Here is a 17,662-nt window from a genome sequence, read left to right on the forward strand (position 1 = left end):
TATCAGTTGCCTTAGTCTTGTTGGTCAAAATAAATTTTGTTGTTTCCCATTGTAATAATTTTACACCCAAAACTATATATGTATGTGATTATCGTGTTAGTCACCACATGCAAAACCATTAACCAAGTTTTCAAAATGATTTAAAAACATGTCCCCTAAATTGCAGTGATATGGTTAGGGTTAGGGTTTTAGTTCCCAGAGGACATGATTTTGTTGCTGTTGTATTGCCATTTTGCTGTTTTTGTGTTTTACAGCGCTGTGTGACTTTTTTGTTATTGTTTTGAGATCTAAAGAAAGAACATGTGCATGCGAGTGCTTTCTCTTTCCAGTGAACTTTACGTACTGTAACATATAGAGTCTTGCAATGTTGAAACCGGTGTTTTTTTACATCAGTAAGTATCAGTTTGCTAATGAAAATGATCAGTCACAAACAAGGGAAAGATGGATGATTTTCAAACTATCAAGGAAGAATATAATTTGGAAAACCAAGACTATTATAGACATCTACAAATACGTCACTATTTCAATCAATCTATCAAACCTTACCCGTTAGGTATAGACAACCCTATACTGAAAGAAGTTTTAAGATCATACTCTTCAGAGTCGAGTAAAAGTATTATATCTAGATTATATACGTATATAAAAGTTTCATAATGGAAAAATCACACTCTACTTGTCACGCCCACGGGGGCGGGACCTGACAGGTGCAGCTCACCAATCACCAATTAACCTCCCGTATAAGCTGAGCTGGCACAACACGTCCTCGCGAAGTATTGAGCTGGTGTTTAGAAGCCATACCAAGCGTGATTCTTGTCTCTCGTCTACCCTTTTCCCCCCCGCCCTGTCTGTTCACCGTGTGTACCATCCTTACCTTCCCTCCTTAGACCCGCTCCCGACCTTAGCTTACCTGTCCTGCTGAGCCCGGCGTCTCCTGTCTCCCCCTCCTCGTGTGCCCCGGTCCTGTGCCTTCCGATCAGTGGTGTAGGCAGAAATTGTATTTTGGGCGGGCCATTGAAAAAGTGAGCGGGCCTATATATATATGTTTTTTTAGATAAAACATTAAAGAAGCTTGTTTAGCCATTATTGTGGCGATGTTAATACACTGAATGCCGCCAGAACCCGCCGCTCAGAGAGTCTTCCTGTCGCCCTAGCAACCATAACAACCAATTAGGCCTAAAGAAAATATATTCATATAAACCTGATTTTATTCGGCAATGAATAAATAAATCAGGTTTATATGAATATATATATTTTTTAATACATTTGAATAATAAAAATAAACTAAAAATGTATTTTGATCAAACTTGCCTGGGTGGGCCAGGGAATAATGTGGGCGGGCCAGTGCCGCCCTGGCCCATTACTGGCTACGCGCCTGCTTCCGGTCGGACGGACTTCCCGGTTAACGAACCCTGCACCCGAACCCTGACCACGAATCCTGCTCGTCCCTTTGGTACCTCGTCTTCGGCTCCCCTCCTCCGAGATCGGAGCAGTCTCTGCGACTCTCCGCCCCGGCGCCCCGGCAGAGAATACCGCGCTCCTTTGCGACCCGGTGCCGCTCTTCCCCTTTGCTTGTTCTCCGCAGCCCCATTAAAGGCTCATCATCCCTGCATTCCTGGATCTTTGTTTTCCTTCTTACCCGTGTGTGACACTACTATATATGTTAAAAATAAATGGGAGCAACAAGGCAATTTAGAAATTTCAGAGAATGAATGGTACAATTGCTGTAAATCCCAATGGAAATGTACCAACTCATACATCTGGAAAGAATTTGGCTGCAAATTTTTTATTACCCCTATACAAAAAAAAAAAAAAACACTACAGGAGGAGACTATAAATGTTGGAGGTTATGCAGGAATCAGAATGCTAATCATTGGTACATATTCTGGGATTGTTCATTTAAAAAGAAATTTTCGGTTGAAGATAAAATTCTGGAAGACATTTTTTCGATTTTTTCCAATTCTCTACTTTCATTTTAGGAAATGCCAAAAATATTACAAAACACTGGCTATTTCCAGATCCTCCCACAATAACCGAATGGATAGATATTGTCAATGAAATATACAGTGGTACCTAAGAACTCGAATTTAATCCGTTCAGAACTCCGGATCGAATCCTAAAAAGTTCGAGTTCTGATCGACTTTCCCATATGCATAAGAAATAATTGGTTCCTGCAGGGCCACCAAAAAATTACACCGAAATATGTTTTTCTTTAGCATTTAAACACAAAATGAACAAAACAAAACAAAGAAACAAGAAAAGCATATATTGCACTAAACACATCTAGGCACATTTATCAAAACAGTCATTTTTAGAGTAAGAAAATAAATGTATCCAAACAATGTGTAAAGTTAAAAAAAAACAAATAAACAATGTGTCCTGCCCCGATCGTCCGCTCCTTCCGTGTGCCATAGAAAGACATCCAACAGAATTAATGATTTGATTTAGGACTCCAACAATTTCTCTATAAATAAAGAAAACAACTGTTTAACTATAATCTGTATGACATAAGCGACAACACAAGAATTTTCTCGCTGCACGTTCCCTACTCCCTCCCCCTTTTTTATTGTTTTTTTTTCCATGTATGTCCCTTCATGTAAAATAGTTAAAAATTTCCACAGAATGCTAAGGATAAGTGAAACAGAACAATTTTATTGTATATATATATGCTATATTATTAATGTATAATCATTGGTGTATTGTCCTGTTTAAAGAGAAAAAAAAGAAAATGATCAGTCAGTGACAATGAGAAGTGGGAGCTCGGGAGCAGACTTACAGAGACACTGACACTATAAGCATTTTGGCTCATAGTTATTTTTATTTTGGTGGCATGGACTAAGTCATTGGTGGAATTATTTGCTTTTGAGACATGAGTTAATTGTTTTGCGTGAGTTACAGGATTTGGTAGCTAAACCATACTGTGGCGCTTTATGTATTAACCCTATAAAGCCTGCATTATTAAATAATTGCCAGAAAATCCTGATTTTCAGAGAATTTTTTTGTTTAACAAAACAAAAAAAAAATTGAAATATGACCTGGATATCCCATTTTTCTTTTTCTGTCATATTTGATACAACAGGTATTTCTGGACATGTACAGATCATATTTTGTCAACCATAAAGATACATTTGTGTGCCTTTACAAAACACTTGGCATACTTAAACATGTTTTACAGCATTTGACAACTTTTATGAGTATTTTGCAACATTTTTGGGCTTTCTTTCTGTCTTCCTGGGCAGTGCTTGTATCTCTGTCTTGTTTCCTATGTTAGTAAATGGTCAGTGGCCATCTTTTCTCACATTGATCACATCTAGAGGCATGGCAGTGGTTCATCTTTTGTGTGGGGTGATTTCTCATGCTTACTTTTCATGGAAGGCCAAAAATTTCTGTTTTTGCTTAGACCAGGGGTGGCCAATCTTATCCGCAAAGGGCCGGTGTGTATGCAGGTTTTTGGGATAACCTGTAGGTCAGCTGTTCAAACCCAGGTGTGAGGACTCTTCAGGCAATCACTCCTCTAATTAGTAATCTAATTAGGGAGTTGCAGCGAAAACCCGCATACACACCGGCCCTTTGCGGATAAGATTGAGCACCCCTGGTTTAGACAAAGGTTGACTTTGGATCTTGCACAGTAGATATGTGAGAAGTGGCTTCCTGGGCATTTCTGTCTTGTTTCACATGTTGGTAAATGGTCAACACAATCCTTTCTCATATCAAGAGGCACAGCAGAATTTCCTGAATCATTTAATCAGTAATAAACTGATTAAAATACATGCAGGGAGTCCATTCTGACCTTTCTACAGAGACATCAACATATCCATCAAACTCAATATTTGGAGGATCAAATGGCACTTTTCTCCACCTGTACTCTTTCTTTTTCAATTTGCCCTGCTGACTGCTCTGTTGTGCTTTGTTTTGACTGTACTGGTGTGTCTGATTCTTCTACACCAGGGGTCGGCAACCCTAGGCACGCGTGCCACAACTGGCACGCGGAGGAATTTCGGGTGGCACGCTGACGATGATCACAATAGAGACCTGCACTCCCGCGGGAGTACCGCGGCACCCGCGGGACCCAACGCACCGAGTGCGGCGCGGGACAAGATTTGGTGGGTGAATGCATGCGGGTGCGGGCGGTAAGGTCCTCATGTATGTGCGGGTTGCAGGAGAATAGAATTAATCGCGGGACTCCCGCAAAATGGAATTATCTTAAAATTAATTTATTAAAAACAAGTACTCTATTATTTATCTACTGCACAAAAGCAACAAGAACGACTAAATATAAAGGCTAGCGCTCTGAAGCAGTATTAGGCCAAATGCTTTTCTGTTTGACCACTTGAGAAATCAACGTTTATTATTATTTTGTTTCATTGCAATATTATTTGCCTATTTCTAACTGTTCTGAGTGTATTTCTATGTTCTGAAAAGCTCCTCGTTCGTGTCCATGTTCATCATTCCATTAAATTAAATTCAAATAAAACGAAACATATTTGTTTATTTTCCGTTTCTTTTTTATATACACTCAAAAGGGAAGCAAGTGAAACAAATAACAGAGTAGTGGGAATAAGTGGTAAAAATAAAACTATACTTAGCCTATATGTTTGCGGGATTTTGCGGGCGGAAGCTGGAGAAAATAATATATATTTTTTTTGAGGGAGCGGGACAGAATCTTGCGGGAGCGGGCAGGAGCGGGACTGAAAAATTCGTCCGGCGCAGGTCTCTAGATCACAACCCTAATTATTAAACACATTAAAAAAAATTCAGACGTCGTCTATGATGTTGAAATGTCATTGGCTGTTGCTTGGCGCGCCTGCTGCTTTGGTTTGACTACTCGATGGTAGCCCCGCCCCCCGTCGTTAACATGGCACGCGGACTAACAAGAAAATATATAATTGGCACTCCATGTCAAAAAGGTTGCCGACCCCTGTTCTACACTTTCATCATTCATATCTTTATTACTACTATCTGATCCGTCTTTATTAGGCACTCCCTTAGGACTCCATTCTTCACTACTGTCATCATCTTTCTCCCCTAACTGCTCCAGGTTTCCATCAATTATCATATTCAAGATATCTTCTACACTGTACTTTTTTGCTGTCTAAATATACAAATCAGAATCATACAAAGAATACATCGTTACGTTTACAAACTATATATTGACTATTTGCGATCAGCATAAATGTCAAATTCTTCTCAAAATGTGTACTAGAAGAAATACTCAAGCTTAAATTGAGTAATATATTAGTTGTTGTTTGTATTATGGTATAAATAATAGAAATTTGATCATGAAATTGACTAAAACAACAATTGATGCACTGACAAATAAAATACATTTACATACCCATAGTATCATATTTGATACACAATTTTCACCAACGTTTTTCAATAAAATATTTCATGATATATTAAGTTATTATGAGTTGTTTCACACTAATAAAGGCTAATTTTGAAATATAATCAATTTTCGCTAAATTGCGCCTACGGTAACTGTTGCAAAAATAGGACTTCTTATCCCGTGAAAATCCTGCCGGCTACAACCAGCGTGCAGCCGTCTTTGATTCTTAAAAAAAAAGAGACGTTTTCCACCTGCAGTACATAAGTCATCCACCAGGGGGGAAAAGACAGGTATAGGATTATATACAGTACAACGGGTTTTTGAGGAAAGGGGTAATCCTATTACTGACGTAGAGGTCTTAGAAATATTTGTATCAAATATTATACTTCTGGCGTTATAGGGTTAACTGAGAATTTTGAGCATTTTGAGAAATGCTCCTATATTTGTGAGAATGTTAAGTATATTTCATGACGTGCCAAGGCAGCCAAGGAAAACAGTGATTAATGCTAAGTGATTATCTTAAAGCAGTGATTGTCTTTATAATGATGTATTATTTTAAGGTACCTTTGTTTATAGTTCCATGTATTACTATTATTTCTGTAATTACATTTTTTTTACAGTTTGTAGGTACTTATGAATTTAAGTGTTAGAAATGGTGCTGTTCATCAAAAAAAATGGCAGAAATACTCAAACACCACTGAGGTCATGATCTGGAGACATGGCCAGAAACCTTCCTAATGGGTGTGTTTTTCTAGAAACCAGAATATCACACGGGCCTTCTGTATGGTGAATTAACTTTTGGGGGCCGGGAAGGTGTCTTCCTATTGGCCTTATTGGATGAACTGGAAGAGTATATAAGGTACAATGAAGTGTGTCTAGGGGACATTATACAGCACATCATACTGAGGATCATCCTACTACTGTAGCCATAATATCCAAGTTATTTTGCTAAAGAATTACAATCCTTCACTATTATCAAGAAAACATTCAGCTGTCTTGGTGAGTTATATATTTGCATGTATGATTTTTTTCTGGAGATTTCACTCTTTTAAAGCTTCCTTGATGAGCATATAGTAACTGCTATGAAACATGGCATTTGGGCATTTACTGCAGCTGCATAGTTATTTTTCAGTCTTTTCCCTGTTGAGCGAAATGCCCTTTAATACTGTCCAGGGAAGCAGACTTATTGGGTTATTAAAGGAATAGTTTGGTTGATCATTTATTCCTGTATTATCAAATTTAACTGCTAGCCCACATGACATTTGAGTTACTAGACCTGTAAACCTGGACACGTCCTGAAACTCTAAGATCTTTTATGATTGATCAAGTTAACTGATATGATGTTTAAACCTGGTCTATAATTTACTTGCCTGTTTTCATTACAACATTCACGAACACATTAATCCATGATTTTCACATGCAGATACAGATACTTCACATAAAAATACATCCAGCAAGAAGGATCTTTCTGTGACCTCATACATCAAAGAGCAGAAACATGGCAGGTGGGTCACTCACTATGAGTATCTGACATTCACTGAGATGCTTTTTCTGAAATAATTCTGGTACGTTTGTATAATTGCCACACTAATCATGTGTCGTCCTTCTGAAGATTCTAGTGAGCTGAGGATTGTCATTTTTGGTGAAGATAAGTCTAAGGATGAAGATAAGACCGTGAAAGAGCTTCTAGAAGAAAACCTTGAACAAGGAAAGATTATTGGGAGAAAAGTGAAAATGATTGAGGTACCAAGCATCTTTGATCCTGACAACAAAGCTGAAGATCTAAAGATAGGCTTAATTTCCTGTATTGCTAATTGTAGTCCTGGTGTGCATGCCTTCATCTTAGTGATGAAAGTAGGCAAGTATACTGATGAGGAGAAAGCGCTTGTGAGTATGATAAGTATGTGCTTTGGTGAGGAAACCCTGAAGTACACAGCTCTCCTGTTCATCCACGGCGAAGAACTTGGTGATACATCCATTGGCGAGTTTGTAGCAAATAGCCGTGAGCTGAATGAATGCGCTTCTAAATTTGGAGGCAAATTCCATGTCATTGACAGAAAGGCCTGGAATAAAAATGGGAGGAACAGCACAAACTTGAAAATTCTGATAGAAAACATCGGTGAGATCATAAACAGGCATGGTGGGGGTTACTACACATCTCCGACCCAGGAAGGAATTGAAGATATACTACAGGGTATCATAAAGAAAATGGACCCAGGGGAGACAGAGCCAAAGGCAAAAGCCATTAAGAAAATGATTAAAAAAGTGACCCCTGTCTTAATAAGCGTACCAGCCTTAGTGCTGCTTTCAACACTGGTGGGCTTCAAAAATGGCTTGGTGAAGTGTGATGTTCAGCAGATCATCTTGAATACCATTTTGGGGGCAGTAAAAGGTGGAGTGGCTACCATAAACATAGTCAATAATTCATCTGATTTATATGAGGTACCAGATGAACTGGAAAAAAAAATCAAGGAGACAGGGAGTGAGTGTTTAATACTATAATGCAGGGGACTCATTCATCTCTGAGATACACAGAACCCCAATGCACCTGAGCATCATTACTGCAGTCCTACTATTATTAGCTCTGCTACCCTTTTTGCCACTATTACCACCTTAAGTAGCCTAAATTGTACTCAATCACATAGTCAAGAATTTGCTTTGTTTTTTGATTAATGAACCAGCAGCAGTAGGTGCCGCCTTAAATGCCCCAAAAGCATTTCTGCCGCCCTTTTCTTTTTTAATCTGATCGCTTCTATTGTTACCCAAGCACCAGGGAGCATTTTTAATGTGTCTATGATTTTACAAATGCGCTTATGTTTGACCAAAGCTAACCTAGTTCACACTAGTGACTCACTGTATTCACTGATTTTACATTTTACATTAAGTAGTTGCTTTTTAATTATCGCTTTTTTTCTAACTTAATTTTCAGAATGCCAAGTGGAATATATTAATTACACTTAAGTAGAAATAATTGTATTCATGCAGTTGTAAATTGTTATGTTTGGAGTAAATTCATTAGATGTCATACATTGCAATAATCCTTAAGCTTGCTGATTAACTGAAAGGTGTGTATTACCATAAAGAGAAACTGTGTTCGGGATTATTCCAGAGAAATCATTTGGGAAATATTTAGCATCATAAATAAAGTCATACAGCTATACATGTGTGTATGTGGGTTTACTGCTTGCATGTGTGTGTGTGCAATTTTTTTGTATTGATGTGATTTCAAACAGGTGATGTCAACAGGTGATTGTAATCATGATTTGGTACAAAAGCAGTATCCACGAAAGACTGAGGTTTTGAGGAGCAAAGATGTCAACAAATGCGTGAGAAAATTATTGAAATGTTTAACAATGTTCCTCAAAGAAAGATTGGAAGGGACTTGCATATTTTCCCAGTACTGTGCATAATATCTGTAGTGACTATCCAACATCGTCCACTCCATTGTGAAGGCGGCTAGATCCTGTTGATGACTCACCATGCCAATATCTATACAAAGTACCTTGAGATACACATCTGTTTAATCTTTGGGTTAAGTTCCCATTTAATAATGATATGATAAAGGTTACAGTTATCACAACGTGAGGGTTTCTATAGTTTATGGCATATTAGTGGTAAAACCATATGATCTCCTTGCCACCTTACCCCTATGCCCCTGACCCCGTCGTTTTAAGGGTTAATCTCTCCCCTCTTGCACTGTGACCTGTAAGTGTGGCGCCCCTTAATGTACACTGACTATGCAACCCCTTGCAATTCACTAACTACTGAGAGTGCCAGAGCAAGGGGACCAATGCTCTAATAAGAAGTACAGACTAAGGTTTTACAGAAATATAAAAGTACAACCTTTATTAATAAATATTCTTTTATGTAGCTTGAGTGGTCACTAATTACACAGGTCACTACCTTAATGTTGGGGACAGTAAACAAACAAAAAGTGGGGGGGGGGGGAGATGAAAGAGAGACAAATCACCAAGACATTGGGACAGAGGCCTATTGAACCAAGGGCGGGTAGACACACTGGTGGGAAGCTAGGGTTTCTATACCAAACGTGACTGTGCAAACACACTTATCCTAATATAATACCCTGCAACCCTCACAATACTCAGGTACCTTAAGTGGTAAGGACAAAGGAGTGTCACACTATGTAGCACTGCAAGACTTTCAATCGTTAAACACAAGAAAAAAAAGCTAGGGAACCAAGTTTTCCAGTGTAATCTCCCTCAAACACATTAGGCTACCCTGTGCAACCAGGACCCAGGTTGACTAAGGATAAAGGAGGGGGCTACGGGACTAGACAATAATGATAAAAAAAAAGATACAAATAAAAAATTAAACCCACTCTAGCCTGCGGCGTATAGAGCAATCTCACATACAGTGTCACATTACACTTAAGCTACAGCGCCCAGGCTAGAGGAAAACAAAATACACAAGAAACAGAAGAAATAAATAAGCTATGAGCAGCAGCGCATTCACAGAGTACAGAGAACAGCAGCTAGCCATGCAACATAGACATATGGACCTATAAATCACAGACAAATAAGTGCTTGTGTTCAGTTAAATATTATGCTATTAAGAACCACTAGCTAAATGGCTAGGGAGCAGCTAGTGAAGGCTAATCTTTGGTAAGAATTATAAAAAAGATAAGAAACTAGCATGCTTAGTTAGCAGCCTAATACATTTTTACTTTACAGCTAGCATAGGAGTTGACATATTTTAAAATACAGTGGTACCTCGATTCTCGAACTTAATCCGTTCCGGACTCCGGATAGAATCCTAAAAAGTTCTGATTGAATTTTCCAATAAGAAATAATGGAAAACCAATTAATTGATTTCCGGCCCCCCAAAATTACACCTAAATATGTTTGTTTTTTTTAACAATTAAACACAAAATGAACAGGATAAAACAAAAGCATTTTTTTTTCTTAATGGCTTCCAAAACGATAAAGATCTTATCCCAACATTACCCCTGTCCTACCCCGATCATCCACTCCTTCCGTGTGCCACGCCCCCTCGTTAACCTCGTGTGGAATCCCCATGTGATCAGCTGTTTCTGGTCGATGTCATTAGTCCTCTGTATTAAGTCCGCGTTTCAGTTCCATTGGGTGCGTTCGACTTGCTTACAGCTCTGGCTTAAAGCAACGCATTCTGATCCTGACGCAATGCATTACGGTTAGAAGCATTGCGACCTCTCACCCGGCTGCACAAACTGGAACCGCCTCCGTGACGACACACCTTTGCCCTTATTGGCTGAAGAGTTTAGTTACACGCATGACATTTGTATCCCAGGCAGTTCCGATGCGTATGTCACTGTCACTACCGAAAATGTTACACCTACCAAAAATGTAACTTCCGCTACTACGCATGCGCACATTCATCACGCATGCGTCCACGAAACCACATTTTCTGGCACTTCTTCATTACGCATGCGTAATGTACACTTCCACAGGCTCAATACTGCGCATGTATTCACATTTTGCGGCAGACCGTGACTGCGTGACTCAGGGCGTGGACGTCTTGTATCATCATTCATTGGTCACGTAATGTTGAGATGGGTCAATGATGTTTATATTTGTAGTTCAGCCGTCACTTTATTGTCATATTTAAACCATATTGCTTTGCCGATTGTAATATTTGCATCTGTGTGCGCGTTGCTTTTAGTGCCTGACTGTAATCTTACATAAGTTTTTTCCCAATGGTATTGCTGAATAGATGCCTTTTCTTTCTTCTCTAAAATTTGGGTGTATATCAATCTTGTGTACCCATATTGCTTATCAAGGGGCTGTGATATATGTACAGCATTTTCTTAAAGAAAAAGAAAAAAAATCACACCAAACTAATAGTTAAGAACTTTTATTTGCACAACATAAACAATGTTTATGTTGTGCGGTTTGACCCAAGATAAAACAATCGGTCGTCTGTCAGAAACAAATATAATTTGTTTAATTTAGCACCACAAGACACAGCTGCCATAACTGACAGGAGTGTGTGATAATTACACTGATACAATAAAGAAAAGAAATGACTAAGGAGGGAAAAAAAAGCAGGCTTAGTTTAAGTAACTTCACAGCGCATCGAACTGGGAGTAGTACATAATGGTAACATTAAAGTAATGTCACCTTTGACTGTAAAATTGATGGCCATACCCTGTATTTTACGTCGCTCCTTCTGAAGCACATTGGGCATTAATGGCCTGTGCGAAATAAAATATTTTAAAGTCGAAGGACTCCATCATTATCCGGTTACATCTTCTCTTTCCTCTCGCTCGTCATTCTCATCAAAAATCAACAGACGATGAAATGTGACGCGATGTCGTAAAAATAGCACGCCTCCTTCCAGAAGTCGCAAGCGTGCGCATGCGCGGTAGCGGAAGTTACATTTTCGGTAGGTGTAACATTTTCGGTAGTGACGGTCACTACCGAAAATGTCATCGTCTGTTGATTTTTGATGAAAATGTCGACAGCGAGAGGAAAGAGAAGATTTAACCGGATAATGATGGAGTCCTTCGACTTTAAAATATTTTATGTTGTGCAAATAAAAGTTCTTAACTATATATTTTGGTGTGATTTTTTTTTTTTAGAAAATGCTGTACATATATATCACAGCCCCTTGATAAGCAATATGGATACACAAGATTGATATACACCCCAATCTTAGAGAAGAAAGAAAAGGCATCTATTCAGCAATATCATTGGGAAAAACCTTATGTAAGATTACAGTCAGGCACTAAAAGCAACGCGCACTAGAGTTGTATGTCTTGAGACCGGTCTTGGTCTCGAGACCGGTCTCGAGACCACTTTTACGCTGTCTTGGTCTTGTCACAGTCTCGACGGTCTATTGTCTTGGTCTTGTCTTGGTCTCGGATCCCTCGGTCTTGTCTTGGTCTCACTGTCTTGTCTTGTCTCAGATCGACACGCAATGTAACAATCGATAGTGCAACATTATTATTATTTCGCCTTTAGCGCCCTTCAAATGCAACCAATCGATAACATACATGCATTTTGTTGTGATTCAGACATTGGCGCTCATCCAATCAAAATACACGTTATACGCGCAAAATAATTGTAGCGATAGTTAAATGTTTAGATGCAGCATCACAGTGAGTAGTAAACCTCGTCAGTTAAAGTACAGAAAAAAAATGTCAGCGAATTCTTCTGTCATAAAGTTTGCGTTCATAGAACACAGTGTTTTTTTGCAGCACAGGTAAAAAAAAAAAAAAAGCATTCGGCAAAATGCAGATTTTGCAGAGTTTCCTTGACCGAGACAGCCGGGACTACCTCAACCTTCACCAGGCACCTGGAGCGTAAACACTTCTGAAAGGTAAGCTAGCCAGTAGCCATCTACCCATCTTCAAACTCTTTTACGTACCTTTCCAACCTCAGATGATCAGATCATGTATATGTATTATTGTTATTTATCATGAGTTCTTCTCACACGCGCCGTATAAATTATTTAGGGACAGATTTTTTTTGCAAGCTTCTCTGCAGACTTAACTTCTGAAGAGTGTAACTACATGCTAAGTACAGGTAGGCTAGCTAGCTGTATCATGTAGTGGCAATCGGCTACTTAAACATTAACAGTTTTCACTAACTTTAGATATTTTGGTGAATTCACTGAGAGTGTAACTTCAGACTTTATTGAGTAGTTTTTTCTCTTTGACTTCTTGTCAATACAGCTATGTCTGATAGCTGACTGACATAAGGAGGCTTAATGCAATATGTAAAGTTAATGTACAGCAGAGCATGTGAGCGGAGTGGAGCGGTGAGAATTTCCGCTCCTCGCTCACAAGGCTGCTGGCTCCGCCGTTCCTGTGCTCTAATTCGCACTACGCCGCTCCGCTCAACACCGCTCCTCCAAAATTTCCTCCCGCTCCAGTCAAATCGCTCCAGTCTCGCTTCAATTTGACAAATAATCTGCATGCCTAACAAATGTCACCTTAAACCGAAGCATTATATCATAAAGAAATATGAGCAACGGCAACATTGCCACTCAGATAATATTTATTTTTAAGCAACATATAGGCAACAACGGACAGGTTTGGCAATGGCATTCCACACAAAAATAGGCTTAAAAATAAATGAATCAGTGGGTTTAATAGTCTAAAGAATATACAGGCTAAGCATCCACGTTTTAAATTCCTCAATTTTTTTCTGTTGATGCTGCTTTCTGTTTTCAGGTCTCTATAAAATAGTTTCAATAACAGCGTTAAGTTAAATTTTAAAAATCCTATTAGACCTACTTTGAATGACAAAACGAATTTGATTACCGATGCTTACTTTATAGGCTTTTATACTTTAATTTGCTTTATAGACTTGATATACTACAACTATATATATAAAACTCGTTTTGCTCTGGCTTCCGCCTGTTTGCGTAGCACACTCATATTTCCCATTCTTTAGACAGTTGTTGGAGGTGTTAGCTGTTTTGTCAGATGACTTTGGGACCAGTCAGTACCCGTCATGTCAGTCCTCAACAGCACACAAAAGTTAAGGGAGTCTCGGTCTCGGTCTTGGTCTCGTCCTCGTCTCGACTTTGTCTTGGTCTTGACTCGGTCTGTCTTGGTCTTGGTCTTGTCTTGGTCTCGATACCCTCTGGTCTTGGTAGTGTCTTGGTCTTGGTTTAGGCGGTCTTGACTACAAGTCTAACGCGCACACAGATGCAAATATTTCAATCGGCAAAGCAATATGGTTTAAATACCACAATAAAGTGACGGTTGAACTACAAATATAAACATCAATGACCCATCTCACAATACGTGACTAATGAATGATGATGCACGACATCCACGCCCTGAATCACGCAATCACGGTCTGCCGCAAAATGTGAATACATGGGCAGTACTGAGCCTGTGGAAGTGTACATTACGCATGCGTAATGAAGAAGTGCCAGAAAATGTGGTTTCGTGGACGCATGCGTGATGAATGTGCGCATGCGTAGTAACGGAAGTTACATTTTCGGTAGGTGTAACATTTTCGGTAGTGACAGCATAATCTGCTATTTCTCCCGAATATCACATAAAGCAGTGAGAACTGGTTTTCAGTTAATTTACCGGGTAAAATAAAGTTTAAATAAATGACATAAATGCTAATAGTACATGTAAGTTAGTGGTTTATTTATTGTTAGTTACTGTAATGTTGCGCTGCTTTATTTGGTTAATCGTCCAGTCAGTGAATAAGGCATTTAAGTAAGAATTGCATTGTAGTCTGTACATGACAATAAAAACTTTGAATCCGGTCCATTGTTTATTTTTATTATTACTCTGTATTCGTGAATAGCAAACTTTTAGGTTGTAACATTTGTACAACTATTACATAACTTTTTGGTGAGCGATGGCTAACAAAATGATATAAAGTACAGTGTATTACCTCATACAGTATTTTCAATAAAACAGCATTATCACCAACAAGCGCAGCTACTACAGCAAATGCGAGGCTGACACTGAAGCGTTACCTTTTGTTTCTGCTCAGAGACGTGCCGTGTGACTCATTTCCTGGCGCGTACAATTTATATTAGGTCAGCGTTCACGGTTTGACTTCTGATATTCAGATCGAGTTCTAGGTCAAACTGGTTTATTCGACTTTCAAGAAATTCGAGTTTTTTTATATTATAAAAATTCGAGTTCTAGTGAGTTCGAGAACCGAGGTACCACTGTACTAGAGTTTGACAGAAACCTACCAGCAACAACAAACATGTATTCATTAGCTAAGTGAATGCTAATTATCAGAGAGCATATAAACCAGCACACTGAATAAAGCAACACTTAACTCCCAATTGGGTAGTATATAACAAGTATTTTAAAAAGCCTGGGCAAACAATATATGCAACAGGTTACCCCAGACTGCAGTGTAATGTTCTAAAACAAACTTAATACAACATGGACACGATACAAATACAAACAGGCCAATCATAATATCCTGACATGGCAAAGACATGTACAGTGGCCTGTACTACGAAGCGGGGTTACTGGCTTATCGGGGTAACTTGTCAGATTTAAGGTACCACAGTTTAAATGGACTTCATATTCGCTCACTTACATTTTGCCCATACTACCTTAAATCCAACAAGTTACCCCGATAAGCCAGTAACCACGCTTCGTAGTACAGGCCACAGGATTAACAACACATACCTGCCCCAGTATTAGCAACATACGCCAGAAGTGAAGCTTGGAGATACATCAGTCCCAGCATGGTCATAGCTACCAGCGTCCGCGCTGATTACACGCCAACTCGGAAGTCGGAAGTAGTTCTAACAGCGCCTGCTTCCCCATTCACTATTCAAACAAACACATGCTTAGCCCACTACTTGCCGATTAAAGCAAACTACTAAGGAAAACTCGGGACGTACCTGAAGGTAGCGATAGCAATTTCGGCACCCAGGATCGATCCGTTCCGAACACGTTCGAAACTTCCGGTCTCGATACGGAGTTTGCGAAATGTTTCGAAACATCAGTCACGTGACCGCCGTGTCATTGTTCACGGTGAGAGAAAAAATATTTTAAAAAACCCCGGAAAAAAAATCGGTCCATGTTGGTTGTTTGTGGTGTTGTTGGTTTGAGCGAGTAGTTTGGCGATTATTGTTATTTGATATCCAATTGTATTAGTGAAACAGGTTAGCAGTTAGTGTGATTTAGGCATAAGTATAGCGAGGGACATATAGTTAATATCAAGGTTTTGTACGAGGGTTTGATTTATTGATTAGCATTCACATTCAAATATATGAATGAATACAAAATAAAAATTACCACAAAGCAAAAACACAGGACAAAGCTAATCAAAAGGTATTGGCTGAAGCATATGCTTATTTCGCCAACCTTTTTAACACAAACAAAATAATGACAAAACAAGTAATTACATCAAAGCAAAACAACCAAGGATTTCAGTATTGTTCTCACTCTTTTCATTCTTGATTTATATATGTTTCTAATACTCTATTTTTAAACCTATTTTTAAACAAGGTAAGTGAACTACACCTTTTTAAATTACTATCATAACTATTCCACAAGTTAACTCCTCTAACAGACACACATCTCTGCTTTATGTTTGACCTTATCTTATCTTTTTCAAAAACATCTGTTCCCCTTAGGTCATATTGACTCTGTCTGACTTTAAACAGCCTCTGAATACTGCGGCAAAGCAAGTTATTTTCTGCTTTATACATTATCTGTGCCATTTTATATTCAACTTTGCTTAGATTCAGTTAGAAACATAAATCAAACAGCTACAGTACGCATAGACACATAGATTACATATGCATATATTAACATTGCTAACATAGACAAAAATAGATCTACTAGTGTGAGTGGAAGTGAATAGGCGTGTAGGATGCCCATGACGTGACGAATGTTTGGGCAGCTCAAAAACCCGGACGATTCTAAAAACCCAGCCCGACGCAATTTCATGGTCTCAAAAAGAGGACATGTCCGGGGAAAAGTGGACGTCTGGTCACCCTAACTACTTGTGTTTAGACATGAACATTAGCATTCCGCTAATAAATGTAATGCTAATTCATGTGCTTCTTTGTAATTTGCATTTGTGTGTTAATATTATAATGTTTGGCAGTGATAGAGAGTATGAAAAGAAAGGGTCAGTCTCAGGCGGGAATTCAGTTTTTGGCCAAAAGAGTGAGTCTGCCAGCTTTTCAGCCCTAAGTTTGATTAAAAATCATTTATGAACAACAATGACAGAAGAGTGTTTCAGTCATCTTGGGTGCTGAGTATTGAGTCCAGACGAGCAAAAGCATTAGACATAAATGAATTTGTAAGACGATTCAGTTCCTGTCACAAAAACTGAGGAATGTTGTTTTAGAAGAGCAAAATGTACAGTAGTCACCCACATGGAACTTTGTGATTGTGAGAGAGAGTATTTGTGAAAAGTATTTGTAAAAAGATTTTTCAAAAAATGAATAAAAAGCTGGATTTTCTCACATGCTGTGTGTGTTTGTGGGTATTTTGTCTATGTACAGTAAAATGCATGTAAAATTGGTAAGGAGATTTACTGTGTAAGCCTTTTTATTTAAAGTGTTTCAACATGTTGTGACTGGTGAAATGTATAAACCTTACCAAAACCATGGATTGTGTGCAAGGATGTAGTACAAATACTTGGCCCCTCTATGAATATTGTAGCCCCTTGATGGCCCCTTAGAAAAGTCCGAGATCCGCCACTGTAAATAAGTACCTCTCACTATGTCTTCCCCATGTGCTTATGCTTTATGTGGCTCTGCACTGCCATCTCCTGACAGTATAAAGTAATTGCACCCAAGACATGCTTAAGACATGCTAGAGAATTTCCACAGCAATACGGCACGTTCGTGTTCATTATAACCACATTCACAGTGCCTCCT

The 17,662-nt window shown here is 38.8% G+C and overlaps 2 long non-coding RNA genes across 2 annotated transcripts in view; one reads left to right on the forward strand and one right to left on the reverse strand.

Moving 5' to 3' along the window:
- Positions 1-15,753, reverse strand: part of LOC140582215 (uncharacterized) — a 25,156-nt gene extending 9,403 nt beyond the window's left edge. Inside the window, exons 1-2 of the long non-coding RNA XR_011985160.1 lie at positions 15,668-15,753; positions 15,450-15,593 (exon numbers count right to left, since the gene is read on the reverse strand). This is a non-coding gene — a long non-coding RNA (uncharacterized lncRNA). The remainder of the gene's footprint in view (positions 1-15,449; positions 15,594-15,667) is intronic.
- On the forward strand, positions 5,931-8,492 carry LOC140582214 (uncharacterized). The gene is made up of 3 exons (XR_011985159.1): positions 5,931-6,325; positions 6,750-6,831; positions 6,939-8,492. It is a non-coding gene; the product is annotated as an uncharacterized lncRNA (long non-coding RNA).
- Positions 15,754-17,662: the final 1,909 nt, after the last annotated feature.

The sequence above is a fragment of the Paramormyrops kingsleyae genome, chromosome 24, assembly GCF_048594095.1.
Source record: "Paramormyrops kingsleyae isolate MSU_618 chromosome 24, PKINGS_0.4, whole genome shotgun sequence".
Classification (NCBI taxonomy): Eukaryota; Metazoa; Chordata; class Actinopteri; order Osteoglossiformes; family Mormyridae; genus Paramormyrops; species Paramormyrops kingsleyae.